The following is a 20988-nucleotide window of genomic DNA, read 5'->3' as shown; positions in this document are numbered from 1 at the left end:
TTGTAAAATTTTTGCCTACAGTTGCTATCATATATCAGTCTACAGCATCCATTATTCTACTTGTGTAAATGCAGAATTAGAATGCATTAGATTTAAAGAGATTATAGCTTCCAGAACAGCTCACTGAACTCAAAGTGATTGCCTAGATGGTGTTGAACTGAATAACTATAAATAAGATTTGCTTACACAGTTACTGATTAAAAAAATGGCCAACATGGAAGTGATTAAAATTTCTGTTTAATTAAAAAATGGAGTGAATTACTCTCCTTTTCACACAAGTTTTCCCCTCCTTCCCTTGCAACTGAAGAATTGAATATTTTGAGAGGGTAAGAGAGCTAGTCTGGAGTTTAAACTGAAAAATAACCTTTGCAAAAGCTATAGAGTATTTTTGAATAGAGAGTTTATTTTAAAACTGTGCCTATTTATGTTAGATTGCAAATTACAAACATATTGGTGTTATTGTTCCCAGAAATATTTTTAAAAATTATGTTTTCAAAAACGTCACCATAACATAGAGCATTATGATATACCATTGAGTAATGGTATTAAAATAACAAGAGTGAAGTATTCAGCAGCGGAACATAGGACAGATGTGATTTAATAATGTCACTTAGAAGGAATTGTTCATTATACTTTTTTTTAAGATCTACTTTTAAAAGCTTCATTGCTGTGAGGTTTCTACCTTTCTTTCTTTCTTTCCTTCCACTGGATTATTGCATGAGTGAGACTGCACTGGCATTTTTTTCACAGCATTCTCCCTGCATTTCTTTTACTTGAATTTTTCTCATTACTACTAGATTCAGCTGATTTAAATACTTCATTGACCTCGTTTCTATCTTATACTCTCCAAGGATTGCTATTGAAAAGTTACACTACCATTGTAACCTGTAAATCATTGGTCAGTACAGCTCTGCTCACTGGTTCTTTTAATATTTCATTATAAGTGAAAATGTTGGTCACCTTTGTTACACTGCTCTGAACTCAAACATTTCATTTATTGCTCTCTGAAATGTTAATTCCAGAACTTAGTTGTTTTTTAATGCACATTTCCACCAAACTAAATTAAGAATTCATTAGTAAAACCACTTGAAATCACTTTAGTTGCAGAAGCATTGGTCTGAGCATTCTCAGCATTCACTGAAGCCAAAACAAAATCCTTCCTGTCTTGAAGGCTGCCACATCAAGCCCATGTCCATGATATAGAAGAAGGCTGAGGCACGCAACAGAGCATTGACTTCAATACTTATGATTTAGCATGTATTTATGGTCTTCTAGCATCTAAATAATTTTAGATGTATAAAGTTCAGACTGAGAACTAATACAGAAACAGAAGGAAGGTTTTAAGGTGCAGACTTTAGGACAGTAATTGTCTGTTGCATTTTTCTTCCAGATAAAGCACCAAATAAAATGAGTAGTGTTCCTATTCCCTCCACCAAAAAAGTGGTGGAGAGTTTTCTGTTACCACAAGAGCAAGTTGGGTTCTGACTTTGATGTTACTCTGACTTAAATGTGGCAAATGCTTCATTTGAAAACTGTCAGCCATGTAGAACATCCTCCATCTAAAAGTGAAAGGGGAGAAAGAAAGCAAGAATGCCACAGCTTTTTGTTATGCTATTCTTGCTAAAATAACATGGCAGATAGTTATAAAACTGGAAGAAAACAAGTTGGTGATGTTTGTATGCATTCAAGCGCAGCTCTCCTTTCATCTAGATAATGAATCATTCACACATGTAGAATCAAGTTTGTACTTTCTCTGACATGTAGGTTTAATCAACAGATTGATGTTTACAGAAAATTGTCTATAATGAGGTCTATGCTAAACTGGAGGAAAGTATGTCAGCATGCCACAGCTCCAGAAATGTGTAGGTTTGTAGGATTCTTTAGTAGTTTTGGTGATAAGTAACCTATCCCACTCCTTTTTCTCCCAGCTCTCACACAAATTCTATCTTAGTAGCATCTTTATCTTGCTGTATGCGTTAGATACATTTAGTCTACAGATATGGCTGTTTATCACTTGCCTAACAAGACTTGCTAGTTTGCCAGTAGTCCCTGACCTGTATTAAGGGCATGGTTACCTTAATTTTATTGGTCTTGTCAGCACAGGGATTTTTGTAATGTTGATCTAAAGTTAGCATTGAAAAATATAATTTTATAAAGATAGCAGAAAACATGAAACCTCAAAGAAATTAATCCCAAGACAAATAAGCATTAGGAAACATGCAGCATGCTTTACTTGGTAAATTCTCTGGTGGAGCAGAGGACTTGACCTACAAGGTGACATCCATTGTTTTTTTCTTGAACTGTATCTGTATTCACCAATGTGACCCAGTGGGCTCCCACTTGGAAACATCCTACAGTTGCCACAGGAACTTGACCTCGAGCTGACTTTGACATGATAATTGCTAGAAAAGAGCCAGGCTTGGCACAGTGTTTTACTTAACTGTATACATATTTTACTGTGTGTTGTTTAAACTAACACATTGCACTGTTTACAGCACTTCACTAATATATTTGAAAAAGTAATTGGATAATTCTAACTATGTAAAATTGCTTATACAAGGGTGACAATGTGGGACACTGCTGCTAAGCAGGCTTTAATCAACTCAACATTGGGTTCATTTGGTTACTAATCTCAGATGTCTATGCTTCATTTTTATATTATGGGGAGGAAGTTTTCATAAATATTGAAGACATACTAAGTAAAAGTAATTATTTAGGGCTTAGCAGGGAGTGTAAGCAATAGAAGAAAAAGTCATATGAGCTGAAATAGATTTTTTATATATAAAGTAATTCTTTGAGTATAAGCTAGGTTTTCAGGAAAACTGTGGATCATCAACATCATATGAAAGCAATGCAATAAACTTGTCTGCAGGCTTCAAGAGTCACCTTGTACAAAAAAGATGAGCCTTAATTATAATAAAACATCTGTTCCTCTTATAAAATGGTTGTCAGTTTCTAAAAAATTGTGGTTTTTTTCCTCTTGTGTTCTTTCTATACACTTGCAGCCTTAGAATTACGTGTTTTCAGAAAATGTTTTAAGAAACTTCTTTACTGGCATAGCCCATACCCTCTGTGGGGTTTAGATGAGGGGTTGGTTTGTGATGGGACCTTGCTGGCAGGGCCCCTGGGCTGTGGGTGCCTGACAGCCCCTGAAATGCAGGGCTGGGATCCTGGCAGTGCTGCTTTAGGTCAACATGTCCATGATTCTTCTCCTCAACTCTTGTTGTCAAAGTAAAAAACAAAATGAAAACTGCTGAAAGGGAAGTGAGAAACAAAATAAGGTAATTTCTCTACTTTGTGTGCAGAAAATTTTTACACTACTCTGATCAGTAACAGCAGACATTTACAGCACCAGTTTGTTTTAATGCAAGAAGAAAGTTTAATTTAGCATGACCTTATTCTTTGGTTTTGTTTTGTTTATTCCTCAGGGTGCTTTCCTGCAGCCAGTGGGGACACAGTGCTTCATTGCTGTCCTGAGCATCCTGAGGCGGAGGCTGATCTCCCACAGGGTGAGTCAAGGCTTGCACAGCCTTTTTTGGAGTTTTTCCTTTTTTCTAGGGGCACTGCTTCCACTTTGACAGTTTTTCTGCCTTTGCCTTTTGCTCTGTTCTTGTCTTGAGGATTTTTTTCATCTGGCATCATGCTAATTAAAGGCAAGTGAGTCAACTCTTACCTGGTATGAGAGAAGATGAGAGCATAGGAAAAAGAGGCTCAGATGTAGCTCTCTTCTTTGTTCTCCTCTATCAAAGAAGAAATTGCCATATGTTTTCTACTCTTTTGCTGCTTTTTACATTGTAAATGTGACATCTATTAATTACATGTTACGTTCTAAAAGTTTTTCAGCTTTTTAAAGTGATTTATTTTTTCTTGGTCTTCTTTGCAATGTTACTTTCTGATTTTGCGTTTGCATACTTGGAATTTCTAAAATGTTTTTACATGAAGTCTGGGCTGAATATTTTTGCCTGAAAGGTATATAGGAGACATATCATGCATGACAAGTATATTAACTATATTTGATCCCAGTAATGGAAGTTGAAGTTTCTCCATTAATGTTAATGGAAATGTAATGGTTTATGCCAGCTGTGAAGATCTGTTTGGTTATATTTGCTATAAGAAATCCATTTGTTTGGTGGAATGACAAGGTTCTTTTTTCTGAATAACTTAAAAATATTTATTAACTTGCTATTAATTCTTAATCTGTAAAAGCTTGTGTTTGGAGGATTATTTGTAGTGAGGCTACTTCGTGACTACAGAGCGACAGCTATTTCTAGAGGCTTGTGGTTTGACTAGGTGTACATGGTTTAGGTCTACAATTACTGCAGTCCTGGTCCGGTTTATCAAGAGGTGATGAACAGTGTCAGGCTCAAGGTCAGTCATTTCCTGTGTGCACAGGGAGTGTCTGGGCTAGAAAGGAGCTACAAAATGCTGGGTTTGATTTGGCCACTTTGAGAGGAGTGGTCAGCAAACATGAGCCTGCTTTCCATAAGTCTTGTTCCACAACAGCTGTTGTTTGTTAGTGATGGAGATTTGACCTTTAACTGGGAGTATTAAAGTGATATTGGCATGCGCACCTGTAAAGAACTGCCACCTCAGGTGAACAAAGCAATCCTTGGCTGTGTTGAATGTCGTGCTTTGCAATGGTCTGCTCCATAGTTAAGGTTCCATAGTTAACATTTCCAAGTGAAACCATTTGCCTCCTTTATTACTTTTCTTTCATAATTAAACCTGTTACTGCTAAAATTTCACAAAATAGCACTTCTGTCCAGGCCTCTGCCCTGCATAGAGGAACAGTATGTGTTTTGCTGTCTGTGCTGTTTTAACACTTGATCTTTCATTTCTACCCTTATAGTGTGGTGTGACCTCTCTTCTCTTCTATATCGTGTCTGTCCTTGTGGGCACTTTTCCTTTCACTCTGGCGATATTTCACTTTAATTTCTTCTTAGACCATATCTAGTTTACCACTTATTTCCACTGGAATTCAGGCTTCTTATCTGCAGGCCAAGCACGAGTCAAACTATAAATTTCATTTCTCTTAGTATTTTCTGCTAAGCTACCACATTTTGAGAATTACTTTTTGCTCTGACTTCCCACAGTTTTAATTTTTAGCCTTTTGAAGAAATGATCTCAATGTTCAGACAAGCAAATTGCTAAGCTTTTTCAGGCTTCAATTGAATCTATTGTAACTAACCTCATTATTTGATAAAACTGAGTTAGAAAAGTAGATTCCCTCAAGTGTGGGGTATACAAACCCTATCTTTATTTATGTATGGAGTAAAATTACTGGCTGTTCAGAAAAAGCACTTTAAAACTGGTTCTATGATTCTTTAACAGTGATTTCTCCAGTGCTCCCATTTCTCCTCAAACTGTTTGGAGTTTTTTTTTTCTTCAGCACAGAACAGTTTAATGATCAGATATATCTTCTGTGTGAGAAAGATGAATACTAGTTTTCTTAGGATTCTCTTGCTTAATTATTTTTGTACACTGATATCAAAAAGCACAAATCAATCTCATCCCTTGGTTTTCTTAAATTTTGAATTACAATCTGTGCAAAAAGAGTTGTCTTTTGAAGCTGACTAACCTTAAAAGTTAATAAAATTACACTGTAAATGTTATGAAATAATTTAATAATTGGAAAAATTGTGACACTTTAAAAATAAGATATTTGATAAAGCTTAGATTTTATTAATGCATAACTACCAATAGAGAACTCAACATCAGGGTGAATGGTCTTTTTTAATATACATGAAGAGACCTGGTAATGAGAAAGGGTCACTGGGTTATGTTTACACAGATATAGATGTTCTCACAACACACTGAAGAGTTCAAGAGAATATAAACCATTATATCTTAAACAGGTATTCTGTCAAATGCTTTTAAAAAATAAATAGTTCACTAAAGTCTGGAATTAGAAAATGCACTTACAAGGACAGCTCTTTATATGTTTATGATAGTATATACCCACAAGTATACCTGGAAAGTCACTCTATATGGAAATTGGAAGGGAAATATTTATTTTGGCAGTCAGCAAATAGTATTCCACAGGTCTTTACTTTTGATCAAGGAAAAACACAGGTTTACATGTGGAGTGAAAACCCTGTAGTGATAAGACAGGAATACTTTTTTGCTTTTATGTTTTCCCTCACCTTAAGCTTCCTCTGATGATCTTTTTTGACTTGGGTGATTCAATTATCAGTGGTCTTTCCACATTGTTTTTTTTGTCTGTAGAGACAGGGAACAAATATATTGCTTTGGGAATAAATAAGTACTAGTATCATGGAAGTACAATTAAAAAATCCTTAAATATTCCACAGCAATTATTAAACTGAAGCAATTTTTACTATGATTCACTAAAAAAAAACAGAAACAGGAAAGAAATTTACCAATGCCTTTCCATCTGTATTTTCCACTGAAAATACACAATGTGTAGGGAAATGTACTACTAAATACTGAATGTACAATTTTTTTTTTTGCTTTTCACTTGGTGAATTCTTAGTTTCCTCTTTTCTTTCAAGGAACAACCAAGGGTGGGAAGGTTCCAAAAAACTTTTCTTGAAAAGCATTTCAGGTCCCTAAATAATGGCTTAGGTGGATCTGTATGACCAAGATGATTTGTAGCATAGTCTGCTGCATAATCCATCTAGTGTGTTATAGACATTCTCTTTAATCAGGATATGGGATTAAACTAAAACAAAAATAATGTGAATTCAACATACAATATGTTTTGATTTAATTAATATAGTAATAGCATGGATTCTAAGGCCTTTGAAATAAAACATAATTCTTTAGATTAAACATCTTACATTCAAATATTACATGTTGCTCCCTCCAAATAATGGCATTGCAAATGACTGGATTTAGTGTGCCTATGAAAGTGAGATCCTCCAGGGTAAATGCAATTAAAAAGAGAAGTATCTTCTTTTCCCTCAATGGATAGCATGTGACTACATAAAGAGAAGTAATTAATAAATTAATCTCACTGCAGAATTTTATCTATAATAGCCTGGTTGAGAAGATACTGAACATCTTGGTCCTCAACAAGGTCAAAGTGCATGTGTATGTCTCAGCAGTGTCATTAGCCTCAAAAGAACAAAAGGTTAAAAACTTTGATGTAAAAGAAGGCTCATCAGTCTGGAGGATTGAAATCTGCTCAGAGGCCTCATAAGGCCTGACTTATCATTACTTATTGAGTCCCTGAATTTGGGGGTGATTCTTAGATCCAGCTGAAGCTGGTGAGCTTCTACTCAGAGGTTGCACGGTGCACCAGTCTGAGCTGATTATCAGTAGAAAGCTTAATTTTGTGATCTGCCCAATTCAATCCCTTTTCCTCAAAAAGGCTTAGGAAAGCTTAGAGCTATCAGCAGAAACTGGTACAAACCAAATGAGTCACTTAAAACTGATTTTTTTTTGCTTTCATGTTTAGAACTTTATATGCCTACAATTAAACCTGAGACCTTTTAAAAAGGTATTTCCTTTCCTCTAGGTATGTATGCTAATGAAAATAGCTTGTTACCTTTAAAGAAAGGAGTCGGGATCTTAAAGGCCTATGAAGCATTGATTAGCTTTACTTTAGCTGTGTGTTCAACCATAATACATTATTTCTTTCCCCACCAATGACTGAGATTTGCAGTAAGAGAAGCATAGTTCTTGGTTCACAGTGCCAGTTTGTTCCCTTTTCATTGCATTTGTGAGATATTGTACATGAAATAATTTTTTTAAATGGATTTGCTCAGAACTGATTGCAGGTTCTACTGTTAATCATTACACTATACTTCAGTTTTCATTCTTTTAAAGAGTTAAGTATCACACTACAAGGCAGCTTATTTTATAAGGAGCAATGTTAGGTAATGATGAACTATTCAAAGCTATTCCAGAATCAATTGAATTAGGAATCGGGTAACTTCATACCCCTTTCTGCCAACAGACACTGGTCCTGAGATCAGTAGACTCAAGGTGCATCAAGATGTGGGTGATGGAAAGGGGAGGTTCTTGAGGTTTTTGGCCATTTCACTTACATAACATTTAATTTAAAAACAATAATTTTAGAGATGAAAGAAACTGGGGTAAGGACTATGAGATTGTGTCCTTGGAGTCCTCACTCCTGAAATATATTCTAGAGACTATGTATGAAAAGAAATAATTGCAATGGTCAGAGTGGATCTAAACATTCGTAGATTGGAATTGAATAATTAGTTCCTAGGCATGGGCTTAGCTGCAGTGTGCACTTGTGCATTTGCTGCTCGTACACAGAAAATGTGATATTAAATATATTCGCCTAAGAGGTTTACATGAATTCATCTTACCTCATATTTTATAATGCATGAGTGCATACAAAGCTTGTTACTAGAGCTTAGCTTGTTAAGCTGCAGTAGCATGACCATATTTCTAATCCTTAGAGTGTCAATATCAAGATTAATACTGTTTAATGAATGCAGTTTAAATTGATACCTCTTGTTAATTTGGATTAACTTTCAAGATGTCCCTATGACAAATGTGAAGAATATGATAATATTTGTTTTATTGTCCTCTAAACTAGCAGGAGCCATTATACCTTCAACTTACTGTTCCCTAAAAGCATCATTTGAAGGCATTATTTTCATGGCCACATAGTCTCTTATGAGTCGTATAAAGCAGTGTTAACTGCTGTGTTTTATACAGGCAAGCATATTTTTGGGAGATCGATGAGCATCCATATCTCCTGAGTACCCATCTACATTTTTATGCAGCCTTTATTTTCCATTTGGCACAGCACTTTTATTAGGTTAGTAATAGCTATATTTACCAAACCATTAACGTTTTGTAAGACATAAATGCATAGGACAAAGAGATTATGGCAGAATAATTAAATGCTTAAGTCAGTTTTACTTTTTTGTTCTCAACTTTCTATCTTAAATTGCTTCTAAGAGGCAATAGTTTGAAACTGCGGTACTTGATAATAATGGGTGGAAACTATTTTCTACTGTAATATCTACATATACAACTGATAGTAAAATAATCAGTACATTTGAAAATGAGTGCTACAAACCCTATGTAACATGTGTGTTAGTGCAGAGAGTTGAGTACCTTTTAAACAATATCATATGCTTCTGTATGGTGGTTTATCTAGAATTCCATTGTTCCTTTCCTTGGGAGAAACATTGCGATCTGCTCTGGCTAAATTCACAGGGGTTTCTAAAGTTTAGAGCAAGGATGTGTCAGTGTACAAGCCTGAGTTATTGAATGTGGTAATGTAATCTGTACAGAGCTGCTATAAAGAGTCACTATGAACATTTTCACATGCTTTCATTTCATTTCAGAAGCTTTGGAAATGCTCAGAGATCTCATTTATTTACCTAAAGCCTGGAACCTACTAAGGCTTTAATCAGGTCCTACTGAAACTTTCTCCCTGAGGCTCTAGCCCTCGTTAACAGAGTTTCTCCTAAAGAAAAAGATTTAAGAACAATTTTACAAAACTGTTGCAAAAATACTACCCCTTTTTCCAATATTTGCAGTTATTCTATTGCCATTTATGTGTTTTTATATCTAAGTCTGTCCCTGTGAAACTCTTCCTGAAAGACAAATGTTTTGAACATTCTGGGTAGTTTCATGCTCTACAGGATATATTTACAATGGAGTGTAAACCTTGTTCTTTTTTTTTTTTCTTTCAAAAGAGCCACATTATTACAAGGAAAGTTTAGCGCTGGAGTTAATCAAAGGGACAAGATGTTTTCAGCTCTTAATCTTGCTGACACTTGCCAATGTTACAAGACAGGTTGGTGGGGTTTTTTATTTTTTTCAGGTCTTAATGAACTCACTAGGCTTGTTCAGAAAAGCAAATAAACACAGATAATGTGTGCTGAAGTCATGACACTTGGACTTCAGAGAATTATCTGTAGTTAAACTTCCAAAGTCTGTAGCTGGTCAAGGTGCAGTTCGGAATGAAGTCAGTTTGGAATGACTTAATGAGGAATGTGTTGAAGTCAGGGATCAACAGTGTAAGCACCAGGCCACCTCAGTGACTGTCACAGAGGAAAAACAAAGCAAGGACGGGAGGAATTGAAGCAGAGGGGTCTGATTGGAAAATAATTTATAAATCCGCTTTTGGCACAAGATGTAGAAGAAAGGGAAAATGACATGTATGGTGATTATTTGATTTCTCTTTTCAAAAGTTCACAATCTCACGGTGTAGGTAGTGGGGTTATTTTAGTGATAATAGTGTTGCCAACTACTTCTCAGCCCATTTTTAAAAATGCAATGACACAATTAAAATTTTTCACAGTTCTCTTAATCCTCTCCTGCTAAGCAAAAGGAAATGCTGGTCAGATTTAATTCAGGCTAATAGATAGATCATTTCTAATGAAGATAGAGGCATGAAATTTCCAGTTATGTTGAAAATAAAATTACATCATCAATAAAAGATTTCCTTATAGGCATTTTTTTCATAATGTCTATGAAGCATTAGGTTTAAAATAGGTTTATTTTACATAATTGCAATAACATTCTTCTCTGCTAAGGAAAAAGATTCCTAAGTGCCACTGTTCTTAGATTGTTATTTATTAATGTGTACAAGTTCAAGCCTCATGAATTTGTTGAGAAGACTAAGGAGAACATCTAAAACTATAGCAGAGTTTTTATGCCACTGGGGAAAAGATTATCTCAGTATTCCCTGATAAACCTATCTTTCAGGTCAATGATCCATGAAGTAGGAAGGATTTCCAAATAAACCAATGAATGCTTCAAAGGAGCTTTTTGTCTGTCGTGTCAACATGTGCTCCTGAGATAATGTTGCAGTTTTTAATATGACACATTGCATTGACGTGCATAATTTCTGTGGCAAAACCAGTCAGTCTGATCCTGTTTACAAGGGTATCTAAAGCAATATTTGATTTTCCACTCTGGCTGACCAACAGCTTCAGCTGCCCAGCTTCAAGTGCAAAAGTGAAGCTGAAAGTTCAATTAGAGAGACTTTGCAGGATTGATCTAAGATTGGAAAGAAAATGAGGATGTTAAAATGCAAAACCAAATCTCTACACAAAATTTATTTTGTACTTTTATCTTTAATGTGAGTAATTGTGCACCTCTAATTTTGATTGGAAAAGAAGTTGTAGTATGAAGTCTGAATTAAAATGTGTGACACCTGTCCAATCCACTGATGTGTTATAAAATACAAACTCTAAAAGTGACAGCTCTGTAGGTTGCTTTATCATCTCATTTCTGTGAGATGAGCATGGCTGATCTTGTAGCTGGGGCCGTTGGCATCACAGTTCACAGTGTGGCACCACAACCTGATCTTGCAGCAATACTTTACTATTGGCAAGGCACTGGACAATTTGGTGTTATTGATAATCTTCCGCTTTTCTATGTATTTTAATAGCCTGAAATCTGTTGAAAGAAATAAGTAAGGCTCTGTCTTCAGGATCTGTGAGACAAGATCCATATTTTTATGAATGTATTTACTGGCCTTGGGTGTGGTCAACCAGGCTATTAAAGAAAGGAAAAAAAATCCCAACCAACATGTACCCTCACCCCTCCTCCCACGAATGAAAGCTAAGAGACAGCTATACTATTCCAGTTCTCCAATGTGTTTTTCTTATCAGCAGCAGCTCTTTTGGGAAGTGTAACCATGGAAATTGGAAATTACTATCCTAACACCAATTTGAAAGTCATTTATTGAAAAGGGTGCTCTTTTTGAGGAAAAGATAGGAGGGGCAGAGGAAATAGATAATATGAATTCCCATTAATGACTAGGGCTTGAAATACTGAAGAGCTGAACTACCATTTAATGACTGAAAGTGGATGCAAATTGTATCAACGTTGACGAAGCAAAGAGAAAGTGAAACATATTAGGTTAAAATAGCATGAACCCCCCAATTTTTGAAACCTTTTCTGCCTTCAGAATATTTGCTATTCATAAAAGCACTTAATAATTCTAATTGTTAGAAATCTCATTAAGACTTCCTATATCAGTGGGAATGTTCACTCTTCCTAGGTATGATTTAATGATTTAATCACTTTAGTTTCTTCCTGTGAACCCTGCTAATAGGGATCCTACACAGATTATGTGAATTGTATTCACACAAGGACTGTAAATAGTGAAGCACTTAATTCTATTACTTTTTTTTCCCCCTCCTCAATTTAATTGAAATGGAACAATTTAAATAGAGCAATTAGAGAGCTCTATGGCAGCCCAAGAATAGTTAAGATTATCTTATTTTATTATGGTTGCTTTTAGGACAGTAATATAGACAGCCAGTTTGGAGCTATTTCTTACATTACATTGATTGTCAGTACCATGTAAAATACAAGTATGCACACATGAAACGAATTTCTTACTAATTCCATCCTGTGCCCTGTCTTGCAGCTGATGTTTTCCATGAAATGCATTACTTGAGGCAGGTTTTCTGTGCCTTTAGTAGTCTGGGTGCTTGGAACAAGCAGATTTCACACTCCCACCTTCCTTGCCTTTCCTTCTGAAGCTGTTTATGATAATGCCAGATGAGTATTCAGAACATGTGCATGGTATTGTTGCCTGTCACACAGGCTGTTTGGCATGAAGGCTTTCTCTGATCTTCTACTCCTGTTAATAGGCTATTTAAGGTGCCATGGAGCTGCATTTATTAAAGCCTTTGAGGCTAAGCTTACATGAAGAGAGATGGCTGTATTTTTAAACAATTTACTATAAGGGAAGCACATGAGCCATTGTGGCTCTACACAGTCTGTTAATTCCTATCAGGCTTGCTAGCAGACTACCTAATGCATGCAGCTTTAAAATGTCTGATTACAAGCTATGGCTTACAAATATGGAAGGTTTTCCTCAGTAATGTGTGTTTGAGTATCCACCCTTGCAATACTGCATGTTGAGAAACAGTTGCACTACATTTTATTCAGATTTCCATCAGCTGGCTCCTCCTCTTGAACATCCCTTATAGGCATATCTATTTAGATTCAAGGTTGCGCATTCAGGATAGCGTGTTAAAGGAGTCAGGATTTTAACTGTATTCTGAAGTTTACAAGGTTCATTCAGCCTAATTTTGAAAATAAATTAAATTTTTTATCAAATGTCTATTCCTCTAAGACAGTTTGATTCTCAGTTGTTGATCCTGTCAATAGGGCTGAGAAGAATTGTTGTGGCCAACAGAGATTATCTCCTAATTTCACTTCCATTAACATTTTAAACTAATATTTAAGATATGTCTCCAAAGTAAATCTCTACAAACAAGAGAATAGATAGTGACAGCTTGTTCCAGGGCAAAGATTTCTAATAGTTTAGCTGCTGCTTTCCATGTTCACTCCCCACTCCCCTCATCCCTTTGAACCAGAAGGGCAGTGCTGAAACACTTGCCAGCTGTGGCTTTTATCTTACCATTCTCTGTACTATGGGTCGTGGAACAGTCTTAGAGCAGGATGTGACACAAGTCCCTTCAGAAAAACCAGAGTTGTGCCCCACAAAGTGAACAATATATGTGTGTCCTGCTTACTAGAATGGCTGCAAGTTTTGGGGGCAATACTGGTATGAGCAGGGCTGATAATTGGATGGCATCAGGTCATTACACTATCTTTGGGTCATTAAACAAAAATATAAAAGATTTGAGATATTCTGACTGCAAAGTACTTTTCTTACAGAATGTTTATAGTATTCCTATAGTTAGAATTGTGTAATTTCTCTATTCTTTTTTAGCAGATAATTGTAGTTTTGCAATTATTCCTCATGAAAACTTGAGTATGAACAAAGCAGCTGAGGATTCTTATTTTAATTTCCACGTTCCCTCTTTGTGGGGTTTTTTTGGGGGGTTGGTTGGGTTGTAGTTTTTTGTGTGAGGAAGGGAAGGAGAAGCAAACTTCTACAAATATCTAGAGATGTTTCATGAATACCATTTCCTGAAAAAAAAAATCTTTGTGTTTGAACAGATTTGAAAGAAATAATACTCTTTTAATTTATTGAGTAAATCTGTCCATTAATACATGTTTATGTTCATTTCTGAGATGAAAGTTACATCAGAAACCAGATTTCTGTACCAAGTAATATCTGAGATTTAGAGTTAATATTTCCATTCTCCCTGAAGATTTATAAGAGGTTTGAGTCTTGTAATGAAGATGATTTCTATGTTACAAAACTGTAAGAGGTTTTAGTTGCTTCTACAAAAGTGAGTGTTAACTTTGGTAGCATATTCTCATATGTCATATTTTGTGCACATTTACTCTGATTTGTATACTTAAGTTTGCAATTTTACAAATACATATTTCACAACGTAGTTGTATTTTCTATTATTTCCTTTGGCAATCTTAAAAGGACTAAGTCGAATCTATAAAGCTAATAAATTATAGATTTACCTTGTTATTTGGTCATTGTGATCTTAAGTGGAAAGGCCAGGACAAAGGATAACATGTATTACACCAGGTAGTTGATGCATTGATCCTTCACCTTGTCAACTGTTCTCTTGGACTGTTATCAGAGAGCAGATCATTAAAATCAGGAGACACAAAGGACAGTTTGCACCTCAAAGTAAAGGTCACAAGAAAAGAAAAAGAACCTGTATTTATTATAGTTTAAATATCAACAGAACACTTTTTGAACTGAAAATATTTCCATAATATTGCCATATAAACCCAATAACTAAAAAGCCATATAGTATGTTTTAAGTCATCAAGGAAAAAAAAGGGGATTTGTTGTTTATTCAGAAAGGGGATTTGTTTTTTATTCAGTCTTACTTCACGAACAAGTGTGTGAATTCTATGAGTATTTCTGAGGCTCCAATCCCTCAGGGAGAGGTTGGTACAAAGACTCATTACTGACCTGACAATAACTTTTGCCCATGTGCTGTAGCAGGTTGTGTTCTCTGCCTTCTCTTCATTTCTTTTGCTTCATTTTTCTGTCAGATTGCCTGAATGTACCTTTTCCTCTCAAGCCTGAAATGCTTAATGGGGAAAGTTTTCATTTTAACTTTTGGTTCATGAAGACCCTGGTGAGGATCAGGTCCTTAAGCAGAATAAATGAACTGTTGTATTGGATTTTTTTTGTCCCCTTTTTTACATTTGCCTGTAGTTCTCTGCTCTTGGTTGGTTACATCAGTGGGAATATTTCTGAAAGAATTCCTGAATATTTTAAAATAGATATTCTGCTTCACAGTTCTTGCAATTTATCAGAAAGGTTTAAGATCTCCTAGTGTAATACTCCTCGCCCCCTTGCTGTAAGTGTGGTATTCTTTGTCCTCCCCTTTGGGAGGTAAGCATACTGATGCACCTTGCACTTCCAAGGGGAAATCACAGAAATACAAGGCCATGAGCTTCCAGGCTTAAACACCCACAACAAGGTCCCCATCCCTGCAGGGTTCCCCAATTCCTTCCCTGGTCTTCTAAGTATAGAAAATGTGCAAACTCATCCTTAGGAGAATTCTTACATATAAACCATTGACAGGAGAATGCATTTTTTGTATTCTTTTTATGGTGGTATATCCAGGCTATATCTGTGCTGGAACACCTTATATCAGAATTCAAATAAGCAACAGCAGGACAATCCGTATTAGCTCCTTTCTTGTCCCTCACTGTAGCAATGATGGCACATAACTATTGCTGATGACTGAAATATGACTAAAAGATGAGGGAATTTTCTTTTGAGTTGTTTTTCATTGCTAAAGCTGAAAGAAAAAAGGGTTCTTTCCACATCAGACAGAGAAAAATGTGATTTGGAAAGAGGTTAGGTTTAAAAATAGACATGAGACCTCAAGAAAAGGGGAGTGCTCATTCTGTAACCTAGAAACTGAAATCCCTAAAGAAGTACCCACTACAGCAAGACCTGAAAAGAAAGAGAATTTTAAAAATTCAGTGAAATAAGCAGAAAAAATATCCTAAAAAAAAAGAAAAGAAGTGGTAATCACATATAGTGACTATGGTCTATTGCACTTACTCATGTGGTCCTTTGAAGCGAGGCATTCTGCTGGAAGAGAGTTTTTTCATAACTGAAAAAGACTCTCTCTGAAAAATGTGAGGAAAAGGATTTATAAATGCTTAACATATGACTAAATAGCCTGTGTACCTGGATTTTTGGTAAGAGCTTTGACTGAATAGTTCTGGGGCTTTCTGTATGTTAGAAAATAGGTCATCTTGCTACCATTCTTTATTTAGAAATGTTACAGAGGGCATAGGATTTTAGTTAGCAGTGTAAAAATCATTGCTTCCAGTAAAGCCAAAGGAAAGTTGGTATGTACAATTTGTCAGTAAAACTTGGCTGGAATACCTGGCACTTTCAAGGATGTAGAGCAGTGTAAGGAAGTGAAGAACCCCTCCTTTCCCTTGCACAGCATGTGTAGTGGCCAACTCAACTTGCAATCTGTGCACTCGCCACTGAGTGAATGAAGGCTGTTGACAGATCACACTAAGAAAGTGAAAGTGTTTAGTGCCGGTTTTTTGCATCATCCTTTACAAAATAAAGTAAAACTGAACAGAAGGAAGTAGTGGGGAAAAAACAACTACCTGAAAACCTTTGAATCTTGATTAAGGAAAGAGCAGAAAGCAGAGCACTTAACTGCTCTTAAACCAGGTGAGCATGATGAACTTCATCTGTGGATACTTCAGATCTGCAGTTGTTATTGTTGGGAATATCTGGAGGATTGGCAAGGGTTTAGAAAAATGAAAAATACATGTCTAATGTCTGCCTCTGAATAGGAGGAAAAGGATGGAGTGGTTGTGTACTGCTCAGTTTAATTTCTGACCGTAGAGTTCAGGAAAGGACTGGGTTGTTGGATTAAAAGCAAGCCTGAAGGGAGAGACCTACCCTGTAAAGACACAAAGGACGTAGGACAGATTTGTTTCAAACCTCTTCTTTTAGGTTTTCTCCATCTTGAGGGTTATGTTGTTCCAGGCAATAATAGTAACAACAAAAACTCCTTAGAGTGGAAGTTGGAATTAATTTTCCAGATGACAGGCTTTCTTTTTAATGAAAAGCAAGATACCCTGATCTGAAGACTCTAATTTTGACTTGGGGCCATTTCACATCAACACTAGAGGCCTTCACAGGCAGGTAGAATAAATACCTATCTGGAAAAATATACATCTAGTTAATCCTGTGCTAAAGCAGGGAAAGGGCCAGCAAGACTTTTTCATAATCTTTCTGTGACTCTCTTTTCAGTGGTGCTATGCTAAAGTAGGCCTTGTGTTCCTTCAAAAGTGTATCAATTCAATATACATTTCAGATACTGAACATATACTGTAAGTTGAACCATAACAACTCACAGAGAAAGGATAAATTGTTGATATTTGCTAGCAAATAATGTTCTGTTAAATGGACTTGAAATTATTGATAAATGCATGGATTGTCATTAGATCAGTGTTACGAAATGTGCATACATGTGCTGAGTACACAATTTCATGACGAATAAATGGTCGAAGTACCTCTGTTGTGCTTTTTAAACAAGTTATAACATATCTTTATTTAAAGGTAAGCAGTATTCCAGCTGACTTGCATTCAGCAACCAGATTACAGGAAGGAGGTAACAGTTGAACCTCTATGGATAGTCTTTAATAGGAAGTGAAGAAATAACTTAGATCAAAAATTAATCTTACAATATCTAGTATCATTGTTGGCAATAAGGTTTTCTGTAAAGTTTTATAGAGTGAGTTGTTTTTCTTCATTAGTCCAATAAATGGAGTTATTTTGAAATTAAAATGAAATAGTCTTTCATTTATACTTTATATTTTCTGTAAGTTTCTTTATATTTTCTACAAGTTTCCAGTAGTCATGCTGGTGATCTGTTAGCATCCAGCAAAATAGCTCCAGAGCCAATCAATAATTCATATGGTTCATTCTATACCTAGAAGAGTCTATAAAGAGTCTATTTCTGAAAATTCTCTTGATGTTTTGATTTTTAAACACTTAATGAACAAGAATTTTACCATAACTCATAATATTTGGGGTAAGTTTTGTTTCCATTAAGAAAACATATCTCCATTCAGCTTATTGAAACAGTGTTCTGATTTGAAGAATATCATAATATTAGTTTGAATTTCACAAAGAAAAAAATCTGAAAAATTAATGGTAACCAAAAGGCTTTTTTGTTAAGAGTTGGGAAAGTACTTGGACTTCAAACATAATGTACTAAGCAGAAGGAAGAATATGATGCAGTTGAGTTTTAGCCATTCAACTTTTGTTCCCTTACATTTTCATTCCTCATTGCATGAAAACATGCTGCCTCAAAGTGTCTGCAGTTAACCTACAATTAGACCTAAAAATGTTCTCTACTACCACACCTTTCCCCCAAAACCTCAATATATACTTCGTGCTTTGCACAATTTCTAAATTGTTCAACTTCCTTTTCCTATATTATCTGTTTATTGACAATTCAAACTTAAAAAAAAAACAGGTCATACCTTTATGCAACTTTACCTGTTCTAGCAATGTGGGCTCTAGGTATTTATTGTAACAATATTCAAAGGCTTTTGTTTTCACTGGGTTTTGCTGGACTGTTTTTGTTTAGCTTCATTTCCAGCAAGAAATATTCAGTGAGATGAAAATGAAGAAATTAAAATTGTGGTGTTCACATGAGATGAGTGCAGTACTCTGTGCCACAGTCCAGATTTTCCTGGTAGAGGGTAACAAAACTTTTGGACTTTGTCAAACTTCACAGATTGAAAAGTGCACTTAAAAAAAAAAGAAAAAAAGAAAAAAAAAGAGCTATCGTAATTCAAACTTGCATATAGGTTATCCTTTGTTTCCACGAAGCACAACTGCAGGACACAAAAATTAGATACTGATATTAAAAGGAGTACTGATTGCCAGCATGTTTCCCTGAACTTCAGCACACTTTCATTTGCTTTCATTGTGGGGTATATGTAGAAACTTTGTCAAACACAACCCACCTTTGTAGGTCAATGGAAATAAATAAATAAATGCAGGCAAATAGGAGATCCTGATTTTTATGTCAAGGTAGCAGAAGTCTGGATACAGGTTCTGTTTAAATGACATTTATCCAATAATGAAGACCAGGCAGAATGATGAATGTGCTTCAGTGTGTCTGTGCTGAAATAGGTTTATAAACAAGCACCTGCCATAAATCACAAAACCAGCTTTGTCAAAAGTAACTAGGGACCAGATGCATCTTTATAATTACCTGTGACACCCATTGTCCTGCTTTCAAATCCTCTGTTTCTCACTTAGATTATCTGTTTTATTTTACTTGTGGTTTCAATGATTTGCATTCCATTTGCAAATACGGACTTACATCTGGGGAGCTTCTCTAGAAGGTCTGTACCATTGCATTAAGGACAGTAAAGTGTGTGGTCAGTGACTAAATGCTACAAATCATTTATTCAGGAGAGAAGATGAAACTATTCACTAGTAATTCCAGAAGAACTTTGATATATTTTCCCAAGTTTTTTATTTGCTTCATTTCTGGGTTTGTTCATCAGATAGGAAAGACTTCATAATTGTTTTCCTTGAAACATCTCATATTGATATTCAAGTTATGATGATGATCCCACCTCATAAAGCTGCTTTTTATCTGTAATCAGGAAAAAAAATGTAACACTCTTGAAGATTTTTGTTCCTCACATTTCCTTTTCAGTTAATGTTGCAGTTTGAGACTAGTTGGCTGTCTATGGTTCCAGATAAATGGTTATTTCTGGTTTAGTTTAGAGAGGGGAAGAATGAGAGTTTGCCTCCCTCTTAGTCTCTGCTAATTTTTCTACCTTTCTGTGTTATCAGGCATCCAGAAATAGCATTAATGCAAACAAAGTTAGGGTTAAAGCAGGCATCATGCAGAAGAGATTAAAAGAAAAGGGAATATAAAAGCTTGGAGGTAAAACCTGATTGAATTTGACTTTTAAAAATGTTTTTGTGCTTCCTGCTGTGGCTACTGTGCTTAGCTGATGGACAATCACAGTAAAGTGTTCCTTCATATTGGTTTACAAAAGAGCTTGGCAGTAATCATGGAATAGAAAGTACAGAGCTAGACAATAAATGCCTCTGCTCTTAGGTCAGCTCATTTAATTTCCCTTTCAAATCCAATTGTTCACCTGCCGTGCTTATTAAATATAAGCACAGTGTCTGTGTTTGAATACCCTGTCTGTGCCACTTCAGCACTCTGTACCTGTTGCTTTGCCATTACTGATGCAAGTTGCCTCTGAGGATCTTTGTAAGAATATGAATGTGGACTTTTACTTACACTACTGCCCACAGTTTTTTTTTTTGTTTTGTTTCTCTTTTTATTTTTTTAGTGCCATGACCTGCACCAGGCCATTTAATCTGGTGAGTTTACATATTAAAAGTGGGATGAACCCCATAGAGCCTACCACCCATCATATATTCAAACATGTATTTACTAAAGCTGTAAGTTCTGGTCATCTTAAGAGCCTACCTCCACACAGAGTAATTCGTGATCCTCTCTGAGCCCTGTTGAGCGATTACATATCATATGCTGATGGGATTATGGTTTTTTGAGCCTTCCTCTTTGGAAATGAAAAGATCTTGAGTCCTGATACACATGAGCAGGACCAACAGTATTGTTGCTGTGAAAGAGGCTGACTAATTCCTGTATCTAATCTGTGATGAAGGGAGCCCTCAGAGAGATGGACACTTAACAAACAGGCACAGTTAGCAGCAAAGAGCCATCGCCATGGGCTGACCAGGGAAGAACAATTCATCCCAGCTGTGAGCATGAGCCCATCTTTACAATTCAGTCCAGGGAAAAAAACTACTCAGTTCCCTGGCTTTTGTGCAAGTTCCTCTCAGATACCTCCCTACTAATAGCAAAATAAAGTCTTTTTTAATTTCCCTCTAAAGAAATCACATTTAAGTAGACAAGACATGTTATGAGTTAATCCAAACAACAGGATAATTCCCTTTCAAGATGGTCCTCTTGCTGTTGTAGTAAACCGACAAGGACTAGCAGCCCCTTTGTTTCCATCCTTCCTGAATTAATGTTCATTTTGAATTGACCTCAACTGAGTGTCTTGTCATAGAGACACATCCAAAGCTGAAAGTTACATTGTGTTTCCTTCCCTTTCCTTCAAAATTTCAAT

General features: G+C 35.8%; 1 long non-coding RNA gene across 4 annotated transcripts in view; it reads right to left on the bottom strand.

Moving 5' to 3' along the window:
- Window positions 1-2170: 2170 nt before the first annotated feature.
- The window catches only part of LOC139675102 (uncharacterized), a 28264-nt gene continuing 9446 nt past the window's right edge, over window positions 2171-20988 (bottom strand). For 2 of the 4 annotated variants that reach the window (XR_011698429.1, XR_011698426.1), the window contains exons 3-4: window positions 14308-14419; window positions 5534-10956 (exon numbers count right to left, since the gene is read on the bottom strand). This is a non-coding gene — a long non-coding RNA (uncharacterized lncRNA). Of the gene's footprint in view, window positions 3674-5533; window positions 10957-14307; window positions 14420-14770; window positions 14892-20988 lie in introns of those variants that run through there. The other 2 variants (XR_011698428.1, XR_011698427.1) reach the window with 2 other exon arrangements.

Source organism: Pithys albifrons, chromosome 8 (genome assembly GCF_047495875.1).
Source record: "Pithys albifrons albifrons isolate INPA30051 chromosome 8, PitAlb_v1, whole genome shotgun sequence".
In the NCBI taxonomy this organism is placed as follows: domain Eukaryota; kingdom Metazoa; phylum Chordata; class Aves; order Passeriformes; family Thamnophilidae; genus Pithys; species Pithys albifrons.
This window is presented reverse-complemented; position numbering and strand designations above follow the sequence as displayed.